The following is a 15179-nucleotide window of genomic DNA, read 5'->3' as shown; positions in this document are numbered from 1 at the left end:
GAGAGGCAAAAGCCATTCAAGTAAATTAAGTAAATTTAATGGGGAGAGAAGCCAGCAGCCATGTAGAAACGAGCTAAGCACCGGATGAGCAGGAAATACCCAGGAGGGAAGCACTGCAATTAAGAAGGGCTGGAAGAAAGGTTTCCTTATGGAAAATGGGAGTTTAGTTGGGACTTAAGGGAATGTAGGAGACAGTTCTAGTGTTCCAGGACTGGGGGCAGCCAGAGGAAAATGCCTGCAGCCAAGAGATGATGGAGGCTCTTGTTTTTGGAACAGCCTGGAAGCCAGAGTCACTGGATCAAAAAGCCCACTGGGGAGCAAGGTATAAGAAGACCAGGAAGGGAATTGGGGGATGGCTTATGAAAAGCTTTGAATGTCAAAAAGCGAGCATTTTCTATTTGCTCCTGGAGGCAATAGGGAACCACTTAAGTTTATTGAATAAGGGAGTGATGTAGTTGGACATGCATGCTAGAAAGGTCCCTTTGGTGGCTGAATGAAGAATAGATTGACAAGGGGAGAGATTGGAGGCAGGGACTCCAGCTGTGAGGTGATGAGAACCTGCACCAGGATGGGGGCAGTGTCAGAGGAAAAAAGGGGGGGGCATATTCAAGAGATACTGCAAAGGTGAGATCTACAGGATTTGGCCACAGCTTGAGTGTGGGGGTGAGACAGAGGAGACCAGGCTAACTCTCAGGGTGACAGCCTGAGGGACTGGGAAGGCAGTGGGGCAGGGTTTAGAGGGAAAGAGAATGACTTCGGACTAGCTAGCTCAGGTGCAGAGTGGCTGAAGGGGAATGATGTTCAATCAGCCTGGACAGATAGGCTGGATGAGACACTGAGGAGTCTATACTTTTTTTTTAGTAAAGAACTTTATTTTTAAAACTTAATCCTGTTTGGCATATTTGCAATCTTCTCCTTTGAACCTTGCTTTATGAGCATAAAAAGAGTAAAACATGAAAAAAGCAAAACAAGCCAACAGCTTTGACAACATTCAGAACCATGGGCCCCCTCACTTCCTACAGATAAATAGATCTGCTAGCCCTCTGCACAAACAAACATGCCAACTGCACTTACAGGAACTGGTATTGTGTCCAATCCCCTTATTAGACAGGGAAAACTGAGACTGGCAGGGAGGAAGCAATTTTGGAACAGAACTTGACAGAAGGGTTATATATGGAAATGTTTTAGGGGGTGATTCCTTTGGAGAGAGTGTGTTCATTAAGCTCAGAATTTAACAATACAACAATTTAAAAAGAAATAGTAGGGATATTAGAGAAAATTAAGTCCAGCTCCTTCATTTAAGTTGGGTTAACTGAGGCTCAGCAGAAGGATGGGATTTGCCCAAGATTGCCAAGTTAGCTAGTTTGGCCCACTGCCAAGGGGCAGCTGAGAGGCCATATACCCATCCAGACCCATCTTAACTCCTGGTGACTCACTGCAGACCTGTTGGAGACAGCTTTGACAGCCCTTTCCTTAAAACGTACTTTTATCCACAGCAATTTAGAACAAGATCTTTGTATGCACTGCCTCTTATGTACTTTCTGATGGGCCCAGAAAGTTCTCTCCTCAAAGTTTCAAGGAGGGGGGTCCAAGTCCTATTGTCCGAGTTTCAGTGTGCTTTTAGGCCTATGCCCTTTATATTTTTTTCAGGACTTGGTTGATAGGGCTGAAGGGCTGTCCTGGGGCCCCAGTGAACAGAGCTAGGATCAAGCAGGGAGGTTGCAGAAAGGCAGCTTGTGGGTTAACAGAAAAACACATTTTTAAGCCTGTTACATTAAAGACAGCACAAGTAACTCCATTTTGCCTATATTTGCCATTCTGTGCAACTAAGTTTCAACTTCAAGTCATCTGATCATTGGAAAGTCAGAAGACTCAACCCCCCCTCCCTTTACCTTAGTGTCTCCCAGTCTTCTCCACCAATCAGGAACAAGGTGGCTCAATACCTACATATTGTTCTTTACTACTTTAACTCAAAATTAACTGTGTAGAAACCAAGGCCCTAGGTCCTTGTACAGACTGAAAGCCTTGGACCCAATTTGTTTCTGCAGCTTTGTGCACCTGTGGTGAAGGTGTGTTTGAATAGTGGCTAAATGAGTGGCATGGTCACCTGGACTAACACAGGTAGAGATGGAAAGGAGAGGCCTAAGAAGGCACTACCATACATGTACCGGCAGCTGCTAGAATAATAGGCCTAGTGTTTAGGAGGAAGTCAGTGGCCTCCCAAAAGCCAGGCTAATCCAAGCCAACTAGAAAGATGACAGCACATGTTGCATCCCAGTCATCTGAAATGACTGAAGAGGCAAAGAATCGCGAGTGAGGAGACACTTCTGAGAAAGTGACACATGTACAGCAAGTGCTGAGGAAACTGCAACACGCACACCTTAGGAGCAAGTGTAAGTAGAATGGAATGTTCTTGGACTTTCCAAATGTTCTCCTGATTCTGCCTTGTCAAAGGTACAGACGTTGGCAAACATAAGTTTCCTTTAAACCAAAGGTGGCAAAGTGGGCTGCTTTGCTGGGGAAACCTGAGTGAGGTTTCCTGGTAAACTGAGGTAACCTGAAGCAGATTAAAAGGGAATTGGGAAAGATTTAACAAAAGAAAATAAAAACCCAGTAGACCAACTCTTCTACAATGACTAGATAGCTCTGGGCCTCTTTCCTCAACTCTAAAGCTAGAGAATCAGCCTTTCTGGAACTCAGTCCTCTGGTTTTATGTCTCAAAAATGACAAAGAAAGTGCTTGGGAATTGGAAAAAATAATAAACTGAGACAGAAAGGTCCCTGGATTTCACCTCAAGGACACCTGGGTTTTAATCCCAATGACTGTCTCTTATGGGACCTTGTTTTCCTCCTCTGTGATAGCTGCATGGCTCTCCCCCCAGGGGGGCATTGTGAAGAAAAACTCTGTAAACCTGGGAGTGACTGGCATGATTAGAGGAACACATGCCCTGCAGGAGGAAGGTGTTCCACATGTGCTCATTTCATTGAGAAATATGGATAATCTTATGATAGTAATTTTTCATCTTTAACTTCCTTTTATAAATTTTTATTGTTTGGGGCTCAGGGCCATTTCTCCTATAACTTCTGGTTGACTAAAAGTCTTTCTTAGGTTAATATTGACATCACCTGACCAAAACCTGACTTGTGAACTGGCGTTAAGGAAAGACATTTGCCATTCCTGAGCCAAGAGACCAATGACAGGAGCAAGGGAATACAGCATCTTTAAGACCTGCCCCAGATATTTGACATGGAAATCCTTACTCTCCAGTAGCCCATTGTGACTCCCTTCAAAGGTAGGCTTGTAACTTTTTAGGTGTAGGATTTTGCAAACTCAGTGTTTCAGCTGTAACCTACAGTCTGTTTAACTAGGTTTGTTTCCTTAGGGGATGTATGAGATTATGACTCTGCTTAACTAAATTTGGTCAACTTTTATGACATTGAAGGAAGCATGGGATTAGAAATCTGTCTTTTCTTTATCTTGTATGGCCTAAGAGGAATATACAAGATTGCAATGTGTAAAAGAATTCCTGTTCTCTAATTGACATGTTGTCTGTAAGAGGCCATATTAGAATCCTAATCTGGGTTCAGGTATATTTTTTTTTGTCTGAGATCAAACCTAGGTTCTTACCACTATAATTTCTGCATCGTCATAGATATATTTTGGCAGGCATTACCAACTGCATTTCTCACATAACAGATTTGGCTGCCAGGAAAGGATGGGCAGGAAGGTAGAAAAGCCTGGGGTTTCCACTTTAGAAATTTTCCTGTGTGCACAACGTTAGGTTTACCTTGCAGGTTTTGAAAGGGAAAACCCAGTCGAGTCATGAAGACTGTTGTCCCAAATTGTAGAAAGGCAGAGGAGGCCATCTTCTGTGGCTGTCCTGTGCACTTCTGGGCACTGTTCTTTATTTCTGGGTTTTGTCTCTTGCATCTGTTGAAATTGGAGAGGTGCTTCATCTGGTAGCTTCCTAGACATTCTGATGGATGTGGCACTGTGATTTGGGTATCTAAAGCAAGGGCTGAACAGAAAAACTGTCAGGGGTGCGGAACCTGCAGCCTCTTGGACACATGTGGCCCTCTTGGTCCTCAAGTGCAGCCTTTGACTGAATCCAAACTTCACAGAACAAATCCCCTTAAGAAAAGGATTTGTTCAGTAAAACTTGGACTCAGTCAAAAGGGCTATAGCAGCAAGCACCCTAGCATACCCAGGGTGGCTGCTAGCATAGGTTCTTAGATCTGCTTTTTTTTTTTTTTTTTGCTTTTTAGAGGGCAGTTGGGGTTAACGGACTTGCCCAAGGTCACATGGCTAGTAAGTGTTAAGTGTCTGAGGCAGGATTTGAACTCATCTTCCTGACTCCAGGCCGGTGCTCTATTCACTATGCCACCTAGCCACCCCCAAAATAAATCTTCTTTTGCCTCCCTCAGATTCTGGTTTAGATATTCCTGGTAAAAATTTTTACTTTAAAGTATGAGATCTAGGCCCCTCTGGTAAGCTGTGGCGTGATGGGCGTGGTGCTGCCCAAAACATCATCCCTGCTTCCACTGGTGCTGCTAAGGCTGTAGGCAAGGTTATTCCTGAGCTGAATGGGAAGCTCACAGGCATGGCCTTCCGTGTTCCTACTCCCAATGTATCTGTTGTGGATCTGACCTGCCGCCTGGAGAAACCTGCCAAATATGATGATATCAAGAAAGTGGTGAAGCAAGCATCAGAGGGACCCTTGAAGGGCATCTTGGGCTACACAGAGGACCAGGTTGTATCCTGTGACTTCAACAGCAACACTCACTCTTCTACCTTTGACGCTGGCGCTGGTATTGCCCTCAATGACCATTTTGTCAAGCTCATTTCCTGGCATGACAATGAGTATGGTTATAGCAACCTCATGGTCTGCATGGCCTCCAAGGACTAAAGTGGAAAGCCATGGATCTTCATCCCCAGCCAAAAAGAGGAGATCCAGCACTGGGGAGCCCACATTCCTAACCTGTGTTCCTATACTAGGGATGCCATGTCCCATTCACATCCTTGTTCCAAAGCACCCCTGTAGTAGGGGGAAGAAGCCTAGAGTCCTGTATTGTGTACTATCAATAAAGTCAACATATTCAGTGCAAAAAAAAAAATAAATAAAGTATGAGATCTAGTCTGTTTCTTTTAAAGACCCCTCCCCCCCATGGGTTGTCTCCTGGCAAATTGGGAAAAGATTCCTTTTAAGGATTCCAAATTATCTAAAGCTTTGTTTTAAAACTTTCTGTGAAAATATGTGGACAGGATTAATATGAGGGGGTAGATATCCCTGGCCCTGAGAAAGATCCTTTGAGTTTGACCCCATTCGTGATTTAGATTGACTGTAGGCAACTAATACCTTTACCAAATATCTTATGGACACATTTGGGGAGATCCTGAAACTGAAAAAACAGGCTATCTAGAGATTGGTTTTGTTTCCCGTGCCTAGAAATGTGTGTGTATGATCATCAGAAAGCCCTGCCTCCTTCTGCAGGTGGCCCCCAGGCACAACACACTTCCCCAGCTCTTCCCAAGGACAGGGAGGGAGAAGGATGAACTGGAGTAAGTTTAGCAAGCTTAGAACAGGGGGCAAGGTTATGCAATGCCATTCATTTGGTATTAGCCTCTTTTGTGTATCCTCATAGGAGATAGTCATTTTAAAAAATTAAAAACTTTCGTGAACTGAAATTAATTAATATAAGTTTTACACCTAAAACTTTGGGCACCTAAATGGCTCAGTGGATGGAATGCTGAGTGACTGTAGGTAAGTCACATAACCTGTCTGCCTTTAATCTAACTGAAGAAGGAAATGGCAAACCATTGCAGTATCTCTGCCAGGAAAACCCCATGGCCAATAAGGTCCATGGGGTCACAAAGAGTCACACAGGACTGGACTGAAAAACTGAATAAGAACAATATGTCTAAACCAGCTCACTGTGCTTTCTGTGATGTGCTAGGCTCTGCTTAATAAACTGGGATTTGCTTAGGCTCAGTCTGATCAGACTTTTAGAGGAGAGAAGGAAAAACTGCTAGGCAGTCTCTTCTAGACCTTCTTAACCCTGGTCAGTTTGAGGCAGCAGAGATGAAGACAAGTCAGAGAAAGAAGAAATCTTTTCCCCAATTTACAGAAACTTTTGGTATTAGAAACTAATTAGAAACTAACTTTGTAACTGAAATGTAGTATCTTTACTGTAGATTTCCAAATTATGGTATGAATGATTTTGTAAACGCTAAAATATTAGTGGATGGGGGGCAGAGAGGAAGAGGTTTGCAGCTTTCTAGCACCAAGATTCCATGGAAATAGCAATTAAGACTTTTTAAAAATCACTCTTTCCTTTGGAAGATCTAAGAAAGCCTTAAAGCAAAGAAAAAAATGTTTGCTGTCTGCAGCTTTTAGTCCCTATCAGGTGGAAATTTAATCTTAGAAGGATCTTTTACTTTACCACTGTATTTTTTTTCTGTGAAGGATTCGACAGAACTATATTGTTTAGGTAAATTAGAAGCAAAGTCAGCTAAAAGAAATTGAAATAGAGTATGCAACTCGAAATGTCAAAGTTTTGCAATGAATTGGTACAGTATAGGAAAATTTGTGCAGGAGAGATTCAGTGTGTGTGAGGCTGGGATATGATTGGATCGTGAAGATGAGATATAATAAAGTAAAGTGCAGTGTAGCACAGAGGTTCCGGAGTCTAATGTAGGGGAGAAGGAAGAAGGTCTAAGCAAGTCTGGGTAGAAATGGCAAGAAAATTGGAGTCCCTTTGAAGCAACACGGTGCGAAAAATGGGTTTGGAGTTTGGGGAAGAGGTTTTAATTTTCTTAAATCTTATTGAGATAAAGAGATGGGAATCTTTTTGGAGAGATGCCTGTTAAAAACTTGAGACTGACAATATTTAATCAAGTCAGAACATTCACCAAATAGAAACTATAGTAATAACTTTGCAGCATGGAATTTATTTGGCTGTAGCATACTAAAACTGTCTCCTGGTAGGAAGGTGTGTTCCACTCTTTGTACGGGGGAACATACTGAAATGCCCATGGCTTCATACACTAAGCCCCTGTATGTAACAAGTTTGGAAATTACTGAATTCTTCCTGAACTCGTACGTGCTTAGCCAGGAGCCCCTCTCTTGTGAGAAACAGACCTGGCCATACTTCCTGATAAGATGCCAGAAAGATCCTGGGCATCTGGGTCTCACAATAAATCAGGGCAAGGACTATACAACTGTCCAGACCAAGGCCTGGCTACAACGGATGTGCTTACCTACCACTGTCAGACTAACTTTACTTCCCACAAGACTAACTTTGTTTCCCACACCTATTTTTGGCGGTTTTTGACTTTAAATATTCCCCCTTTTCCTATGGTTGGGGCAGCTCTCCTAAGGTTTCCTTGGGAGACTGTCGCTGGCCAGCTCAATAAATTTGATGCTCAGAATAACTGACTACGCTTGGGTTCTTTATCTCTACATGTCCATTACACTGTCCATTACAATACATTCCTAATGTTGTTTGCAATGACCATGTTTTAGGAGAGCCTCATAGCCCCCAAGTGAAGGGAATGAGAATGTGAGTCAACCACCCATAAATCTTTGGAGCTACCTGAAAGCAGTGGGCCTTATAACTGGGGGTGTGGCAGCTGAGGGCCACTGGGAAATTTTGAGATTTGGAATGGTACTATTTGTGATTGAAAATCCAGATTTGATTTTTGTCCTAAAAGTAAATCATAATGTGGTCACATTTAAAGTGAGATGTATTATTGTATTATTAGGATAACTGTGATGTTTGATCCTCTATGGGTAGATCACACCTTAATATCCTCGATTGGGGCTGGGGAACCGTCAGCCTGGAGGCCACAAGTACCCCTCTAGGTCCTCAAGTGTGGCCCTCTGACTGAATCCAAACTTCACAGAACAAATCTCCTCCATAAAAGGATTTGCTCTGTCAAACTTTGACGCAGTCAAAAGGCTGCACCTCAGGACCTGGAGGGCCACATGTTGCCTCGAGGCTGCAGGTTCCCCAGCCCTGCACCTTGATAGTTGTCATTAAAGTGATAAACTTATGTACCATTTCAAAAGTTAGAGACATAATTTCTGAGTAGTTAATCATTTCATTAATCATGCTAGCATCTAATTAATAAAAGGGGGAGGTCAGTGATCCTTTGAAATGCCACAGACCTTCCCCCCTACCCATGGAACCCACTGAATGCTTATATGTCCCTGGAAGAGAATGGCAATTCATCTTGATTGGTAAACAAGTAATGAGAGAGAATGAATATGATGAGAGATGATTCTGGGGGCCCCCTCCATCCTTGGGCAATGTAATCGAAGAATTCATTCCCTCCTCCCCCAAAGCAGGGGAGAACACGATGCGCCTCCCCCGCTGGGTAAGAGGCCGAACCAGACTGAGGAGAAAGTCAATCCAAACTCATTAACAGCAAGCCTAGTGGAGGCACTGTTCGCATTCGAACTCAGGACCTCGGGCTCCAAATGCAAAGTTCTTCTCACTGCATCTTGCCCCCTCTCCCGAGAGGGAAAGTCAAAAGTGTGGATGGAGAACGAGGGAGACAAATACGGAGAGAGAGAAAGAAAGATCAGCAGCCAAGCGGAAGGGAAGCAAACAGACGAGGGGACCAGACCCGTGGCGGGGGGCATGCGCCGGGCCGGCTGGCACGATCGCTAACTCCCCTTTCACCTGGAACTGGTTCTGGTGCCATGCCCAGCCGATGCTCCAGAGCTGCAACTCCCCCCGACCCGCCTGATGGGCACTCACCCTCCAGAGTGGCCCTTGGGCCTCAGGCGGCACGAGCCGGAAGTGCTCCTCACTCTCTAACAGCCTCCCCCAGGTCCTATCCCCACTTCCGGTTTTTCCCTCCCAGAAAGCCAAGCGGCCGCTTTCGAAGCTGTTCTAGGACACCGTGGAGGTCTCTTTCAACTCGATGGTTCCCTGGCCTAGAATTGGCGCCTGATTAACTGCTGCTTGAATGGCAAGGAAGGGCCCTAGTGTTAGTGATGGGGGGAGGGGATCCCAATAGGTTCAGCAGGAACCCTGATCTTATCCAAGACCAGGAAACCTGCAATGGCGTCTGGAAAGAATTCTGCTCAGCCTTGCTTGGAGTTAGAGTTGAGAAAGTTTATTTTTACGCCTTTACAGCAGGCAAGAGTCCTTTAGGGGACCTGCCAGTGAGAGGGGTACATGCTTTTACCTTTGAAGGGTAGGGCTGCCACTGTCAGGGCTGACCAGACGGGAGGGGCCTCAGAGAATAGACAAAGGTCAGAGCTGACCAAGAGGAACTTGTAACTTCAGTGCATAGAGAGTTTAGATGAGATTTGGGCCAGACAGGAGGAGACATGAAGGTATTAAGAAAGAACAAAAGAGTCACAAGGTGTTGCCTAGGCCCAGTTCGGATAGAGGGAAGGGGCAGAGCCCAAGGCTGCAAAAGGGATTCCACAGATTACAGTTTTACAATACAAATTGCAGTTACAACTGTACAGACCGGTTTTACAAATTGGTTCCACAAACAGACCTAGACCCCAGGTACCCCATCATTAGGAGCTGGAACTTCAGAGCCTGGAGGGACCTAGGGGGGCACAGAATCTAAATTACCCATTGTACACATGGGGAAACTGAGGGCCTGGAACCACAGAATGTGTAATAGGGACTGGAGGAAACATCCACACCCCCTAATTTTACAGAGGAAGAAACTGAGGCCCAGAACAGGGAATGTGCTTGGGCTTAGAGTTCAAAGGCCCCTTTGGACAACATCTAGTTCAAACCCCTGATTTTACAGTAGGAGGGGCAAAATGTAGGATGTTAGAACTGGAAGGGGTGTTTTTTCAGAGGTGGAAGGCAGTCTACCCACCCCCACAGGCAAATGCAAAGGCATCAATTCAGAGGGGGGGGGTGATCAGCCACTTGCTGACACTCCTGTCATTCTGACAACTTCGTGTACAGTGGGCAAGCACCCTTTCCCATCAGTGTCTAAAGGCCTGTATGCCACCTCCAAGGGTTCTTAGAGACACCTGACAGCATTGAGGATAGAACAGTGGGTCTGAAGGCAGGAAGAACCAAGTTCAGCTCTAAGCTCAGACACTCACTATGTGCAAGTCACTTAACCTCCGTCTGCCTCAGTTTACTCAACTGTAAAACAGGGATAATAATATCACCAACCTCCCAGGGTTGTTGTAAGGATAAAGAAGATATTTGTAAAGTGCTTAGTACAGTGCTTGGCATTTAGTAGGTAGCTCATTAGATGTTAATTCCATTCTTCCCCTTCCCTTCCCCCAGTGTATGTATGTGCACTTGCACTCACACTCAGTGAATGTGGGGACGGGGGGGGGGGGGGGGGAGGGAGAGACAGAGATGGGTCCTTCTGGCAGGCTGGTGAAACCTATGGTCAGATAAAACATAGGATTACTAAGGACACTGAAGGTTGGTTAAAAAATACAGTTGTCATTTTTTCCCTGTCCAAGCTCACACCTCTTCCACATTGGGAGTCTGAAGCCCTGGGGCAAGAATCCTGTCCTACTGAGGAACAAATACCTTTCCTCCTGCACCCAGTAATCAGTCCCCGGTCCTTGAGGCCAGATGCTTTTTGGTTTTGTCTCTGTGTCTCTAGTGCCAGGGTACAACAGTCTGAACACAGTAGCTACTCTATAAACACACTGTCCAGAATGGAATTGGAAAGACAGCAAAGTGTACTGGAAAGAGCCCTAAATGTGAAGTCAGAGTACCCAAGAACCTTGTCGCTCTGTTACCAATTACAACACTGTGTCTTAAAATCAACATTCTCCTCTGCATCCTTTTCCTTCTATGTAAAATTGTATGGCTGGGATGAGAGGGAGAGGAAGTTGGGGTGATAATCGATTTCCCAAGCCCTTTTCAGCTGTCCATCTGTGATCCTATCAACTAGATTTCACATGAACAAGAGTCTGGTAACCAGAATGTGGGCAGCCCATAGAAAAGGGTGACTAGGCCAAAGAGATAGACGTGGAAGGAAGAGCCGTATGTACAAAAATGTTTATAGCAGCTCTTTTTGTGGTGGCAAAGAAATGTATTCAGGACGTTCAGAAGCGGGAAACTGCACTGTAAGTTATCCCTCACAAATCCCTAGGGACTGTGTGTGCACAGAGACTCTAAGGAAACTCCTGGGGATGTGACCAAAAACCCAGCCTCAGCATTTGGGAAAAGAGGCAGGTATCCAAACAGAAACTGTGGAAATGCTACTTCCAATTCAGAAGGGAGGAGAGCACTACAGAAGGCAAAAACAAGATTATAAAGCCCTAACGTGGGAATTCCACACCTTCTCCACTGTCCCACCTGGTTGGTAAGGCAAGCTCAGTCTTCTTATTAATGCCAACCAAAAAGCCCTCTCCATTCATTAACCTAATTATTACTAATGAGGCTCTAATTTTGTGAAATAACATACATAATACATGAGGTCCACTACGCAAGCACAAATATGTAAGACTAATACCCCAGTGCAGTGCTGGCAAACTCAGATACAGGATCCCTGTGGGCTGCCCAAATATTGACTTAGAAAACCACAAATTAACATCAATTGATCAATATTTATTAAGCACCTACTGTGTGCTAGGCACAGGGCTAAGTGCTGGGGATATGAAAAGATGGTCCCTCTCCTCAGGGGGCTAACACTCTAGTAAGACAGACAACATGCAAACATATATATATATATATATCTAAAGAGAATTCTAGACCGAATAAATAGGAAATAAGTAACAGAGAGAAGACACTGGACTTCAGAGGGGTTGGGGAAGGTCTCCTGTAGAAAGGGGGACTGTGGTTGGGACTTACAGGAAGCCAAGGAGGTTGGTAGGCTGAGTGGACAAAAGAGAGTGTCCTAAGGCAATGAGCAGAGAGAATGTCTGGAGCCAATGGGTAGACTTGTACTGTATTTTTACTTATTTTATGAAATATCTGCCAATTACATTTTAATCTGGCTCACTCCAGCTGCTTTGGTCAGTGAGTGCGACACACCTTCCCCAGTGTATAAGCCATCAAAGGATGTTCACAAGAATCATAAACTATAAAGAGCCACAGGAAACACTGCCCCAAATAGCCTCTGGCCTGCAGTGAAACATAAGTAAAAGGATCTGATTGGATCATCTCATTCTTTAAGTCCCAGCATGACAAACACAGAAGAATATCGGAACTGAAAGGGGCCTGACAGAGTTTACCTACACACTGAGCAGCTGGAGATCAAGGATAAAGCACCTGTCCAAGGCCACTCCTGTCAGAAGCAGAGAAGAGCATGGGAGTCCGAGCCCCTGAACCTTCCACATTCTGCTGCCTCAGCCTAGCTTTCTTCCCACTACAGCAGGCCCTCCTCCCCCCTGTGGAGCTCTCTTCTTTAATAGCCCTCCCCCCATACAGGTAGGTTGTATTTAACCAGATAATAAATAAAGTGGTAAACCTCTCAGAATTTAGGTAGGCTGGTCCTGGGACAAGAGCTTGCTCCCAGATCATGCTCAGCCCAGTGATTGGTTTGTGTCTTAGCTTCATGGAAGCAGCTGGAGGTGGTGCACTGAGTTCTGGGCCTAGAGTTAGAAGGATCAGCATTCCAATCTGGCCTCAGACACTTACCAACAGCTGTGTGACCCTGGGCAAGTCTTTTTGCCTCTGTTTCCTGATCTGTAACATGGGATTCATCATAGCATCTACCTCCAAGGGTTGTTTGGAAAATTAAATAAAATAATAATTGTAAAGTGCTCAGCACACTCTCTGTTACAAATGTTAACTTATTGTTATCTCCCTTATTAGACTGTAAACTATTTGTGGGCAAGGATTGTGTTTTATTCATATTTTCATTCCTAGATCTTTTGAAGGATTGCTAAACAACCTATAGATCAATAAACATTTGCAGTGGCTGTCTGTTTGGGAACCCCAGGAAATAATGATGATGATGATAATCCTTCTTCACTAGAGTCCTTGTCTAATACATCACTGTAGTGGGGAAGTGATCCTGGGTTCTCAGTGGACTGCAAGCTTTGTCAGGTTTCAGCAAGTTTGATGTGTCTTTCCTCTCAGGACCAGCATAATTAAATGTGGAGAGGCTCATTACTGGATAAATTGTTCAGCCATGACAATTCAAAAGGCCATTTAAGGCATGCAGGGATCAATAAATGGAAGAAATAATCAATTTCTTAAATTTGCTTTATTCTGTGCCTCTTCTTTTTTACACACTGTAGTTACTTATTTTTGTTCTTACATTCGTTACCACTATCAAATGAGGAAGCCATGACAGAGCCCAGAATCCTAAAGGAAAGCTGCTTATCAAGTGAAGCTACATTGCAGAAATTCCGCTACATAGAGGGCTGTCTGAGTGGGATCCAGCTGCCTCCGTTCTTCTGGGGTAAGATACACAGATACATCTTCAAATGTCACTGAGCCCTGAAACAAGAGCGTCTTACTGGCCTCAGGATAGTCCCCTGGGTCTGCTCTGGGAGGGACGGACAGAGCAGCAAGAAGGCAGGGCCCTGAGGATTTCTGGGCCAAGGGGGAGAAGCAGAGGGTGTAACAGAAAGGGCACCTTCAAGTCAACTTCTCAGGGCCCCAGTTTGTCATCTGTTACGTAGGGATAACATGACTTGTCCTGCCCACCTCAAAGAAATAAAATCTATTAAATGGGGGCTACCCAAGCCATTCCAAGCTTCCAATAGTACACAGTCCCCCACAGGGTTATGAAAGTTATCAACAGACAAGCACCAGAACAAAGACTTTACCACCACAATCCCACTTGAACCATATAACCACCCAAAGTATCAGAGGTATCATGTTCCCCATTCTATAGGGGAGGATTAGAGGCCCAAAAAAGGGAAAGTGATTTGCCCATGTTGTCAGAGGTAGAATCTGAACCTCTGAAGTCACCCACTACCTCTCAATAATCTATTTTGAGCACTTTGGAGCCCTTCAAACACTATGAAAAATCTGTGTTATTTTCCTGATGATATTTTGTCCAATTAAATAATTATATCATCACCATCATAACAACTCACATTTTTCTCTAAGGAGCTTTTAGCTAGATTATTTAATATGCATCCACTGTATTCAGTGTGAAGGCCTTTCAAGTTTATGAAGCATTCTCCTTACACCTGCTTCCCCCATCACCCGTCTCCATGCCAGCTCAGCTGTATAGATAGGTATAATTGAGGAAAGAGGGTGGAGTTAAGTTGTCCAGAATCACAGAAAGTAACAGGAACATGGGACCTCGAGGTCAAAGGGTCTTAGGGCCCTAGAAGCAGATGGAAGGTCACTGAGTTCAGCCCCCTCATTTTATAGATGAGGGAGGTAAGGTGACTTACTAATTAGTAAGTGTATAAAGCAAGACTGAGACCCAGGCCTTCTTCACTCCACTATAAGAAGCTGCTTAATCTTCATCATTAGTCATATGGATATGCCAAACAAACCGACCCTCTCCCCAAGTCTGATACACAGCAGGATAAGCTTTGGGGGGGGTACATGCTGGGGACAAGGAGGTAAGCCAACTCCTAGGGAGCAGGGAGCAGACCACACAGCAGCAGGATGAGGGGATAGTGGCTCACCTGGGCTGTAGTTCTCTGGAGTGATGATTCGATCTGGGGCAATGGGTAGCACTAAAGGAAGAAAAAGGAGCCATGAATGAGATCAGGCTTTCTCTTTGACTCCTTCATTAAGTGGGCTCTCTCCATCTCAATGTAAGCAGTGGGGGAGTGCAGGAAGAGCCCCCAACTCCTTTGGCAAAAATTATCCAGCTGAGGTTTCTGGGAATGGGACATTTTTCGCTGGGCACACACCTAGGGAGCAGCTGCACAAGGGGTGGCGGGATTCCTCCCTCAGGCAGGGGGCAGGCTCACTTGGATCTGTACAGTATCTTCCCTAACTAGACTGTGAGCTCACTGAGGAGAGAGACCTCTGGGATTTCTGGACATTTCTCATTGGGGCCCAGCAGGAGGCAACCAAGGAATACTTGCTGAATGGAAATGCAGGGATTTCTCTTCCTTAGGCATTAATCTGATTTTTTCATTCTCTGCTCTAATCAGCTCAGTGGCTCCCTAGTGTTCCTGAGCAAGTCACTTCCATTCCATGGGTCTCCAGTTCCCCATCTGAACAATAAGGGGTTTGGACTACATGGTCTCTAGGTTCCTTTCTGTCTTTAATTCCTAAGATCCTTCCAAGTGAAGTTCAAACTCT

At 44.7% G+C, this 15179-nt stretch overlaps 1 protein-coding gene and 1 long non-coding RNA gene across 8 annotated transcripts in view; both read right to left on the bottom strand.

Moving 5' to 3' along the window:
* Positions 1–4634: 4634 nt before the first annotated feature.
* On the bottom strand, positions 4635–8846 carry LOC138143911 (uncharacterized). The gene is made up of 2 exons (XR_011163821.1): positions 4979–8846; positions 4635–4876 (listed from the first exon to the last, which is right to left on the bottom strand). It is a non-coding gene; the product is annotated as an uncharacterized lncRNA (long non-coding RNA).
* Positions 8847–13145: 4299 nt separating this feature from the next.
* The window catches only part of LOC138143909 (zinc finger protein 3-like), a 28764-nt gene continuing 26730 nt past the window's right edge, over positions 13146–15179 (bottom strand). For all 7 annotated transcript variants that reach the window (XR_011163820.1, XM_069065189.1, XM_069065186.1 and 4 more), the window contains 2 exons: positions 14552–14602; positions 13146–13400 (listed from right to left, as the gene is read on the bottom strand). The gene's annotated coding sequence lies outside the window, so the exon portion shown is untranslated. The remainder of the gene's footprint in view (positions 13401–14551; positions 14603–15179) is intronic.

The sequence above is a fragment of the Petaurus breviceps genome, unplaced genomic scaffold (genome assembly GCF_028583685.1).
Source record: "Petaurus breviceps papuanus isolate PSGF00001 unplaced genomic scaffold, PetGlider_PUasm1.0 90681, whole genome shotgun sequence".
Lineage (NCBI taxonomy): Eukaryota > Metazoa > Chordata > Mammalia > Diprotodontia > Petauridae > Petaurus > Petaurus breviceps.
This window is presented reverse-complemented; position numbering and strand designations above follow the sequence as displayed.